At 37.3% G+C, this 1,479-nt stretch overlaps 1 long non-coding RNA gene across 1 annotated transcript; it reads left to right on the plus strand.

The window, feature by feature from the left end:
- Positions 1–198: 198 nt before the first annotated feature.
- Positions 199–1,057, plus strand: LOC142490932 (uncharacterized). Its single transcript, XR_012800161.1, has 3 exons — positions 199–331; positions 463–618; positions 724–1,057. It is a non-coding gene; the product is annotated as an uncharacterized LOC142490932 (long non-coding RNA).
- The last annotated feature ends 422 nt before the right edge of the window (positions 1,058–1,479 follow it).

Raw genomic sequence — 1,479 nt, forward strand, 5'->3', positions numbered from 1 at the left:
TTTCCCTCGTTTCTTGTGACAATTATGTAGAAATAAAAAATGTTTATCCATTGTCATATTTAACTTCAGTCGTGTGACAAATACGTATGCACACTTGTAATCATTCACATTTTGGTACGACTGTAGAGTGGCAAAGCGGCTTCAGTATGCACATATGCAAGTTAACAGTACCTGTACTATTCTATCTTGTCATTTCAGAGTGTGTCCAATGATAATTGTAATATTTTCAGATGAGACGTCAGATGCCCTAGAAAGATTTGCCACTTTTGCCTTTTACAAAAAAAAGGCTATCCCTGAAGCCACGTCCGAAGCACCCACTCAAGGTCCATGTGTGGGTATCTAGACTTGGACCAGTGTCCATAATAATATTTGACAGTAATTCTCAGTTTATCATTTTTGGTAATTAATTTTTTTGTGCCGTAAGAATGTACTGTATGACATTATATCCCTTTTTCTTTACAGGAATCATGGATAAAAAAAAAAAATCAAGAAGAGATTATAGACTCCATAGCTGAGCATATTCAGGCTCAGTTTCCATCTGGTCATTGGTTCTTCCAGGATAATGAACCAAAACACAGTGCCTTGGCTGCCCATATTCACGCACACAGAATTAACTAGGTGAAGACTCCCCCAGAGTAAATGTTGCATTGCAACTGTTTCTTGTTCATTTCTACTGTATGGATATTTGCTCTTACATCCCCTTTTTTGTCCCTGATGTTGCAGATCACCCGATTTAAACCCCATAGAACTGGTGTGGCATGAAATGAAACAGCACCTGAGGAAAGTCATCAAACCTGCCAACAAGGACCAACTAGTAAAGGGAATATGAGCTTTCTGGGCAAACACTCTTAATGTAGAAAAATATTAATCACATTGCCAGAGTTTTGCCCATTGTGTTACAGCATAATGGACATGCTACTGCCATGTAGTAAGAATGTATCCAGTGGATTATTTTAAAAAATAGGCCTTATAGTGAATATATGTAATTATTGTTGCTAGCACTGTTGAACAATGTAACATAAAAGTGTTAAACGCTGCCAAAAGCAAGGACAGTATCATGGGGACCTTTCTGTTGAGGTCCTGTAATGTGGTGCTGGTATTCAGTCCTATTGTTGTGAGAAATAAAACACGTGTTAAATTCTATCCTATTTTGGTTCACTTTAATTTATTTGGTGTTTATTTTGGGGGCTAATACTGTATTGGCGATGGGGGCTGAGGGATGGCAGTTAATAGTGCGAATGGGTGCGAAGTTTGATCCAAACCTTACAGTATATTCAGTTCACAGAATGCAGTACAGTGTATATATAAACAAAACAAGAAGAAAGCGCAAAACCCTCATAGTGTAGTATATAAAAATAAACAATTTATAAATAAGGTAATGAATGCACGTACAGAAAAAAAGATAAAATGAGCATGTAGGTATAGTAACCAATAAAAGGACATGCACACAGCTGCTGCACCAGGTCATCACGTGTTTCT

Source organism: Ascaphus truei, chromosome 3, assembly GCF_040206685.1.
Source record: "Ascaphus truei isolate aAscTru1 chromosome 3, aAscTru1.hap1, whole genome shotgun sequence".
Classification (NCBI taxonomy): domain Eukaryota; kingdom Metazoa; phylum Chordata; class Amphibia; order Anura; family Ascaphidae; genus Ascaphus; species Ascaphus truei.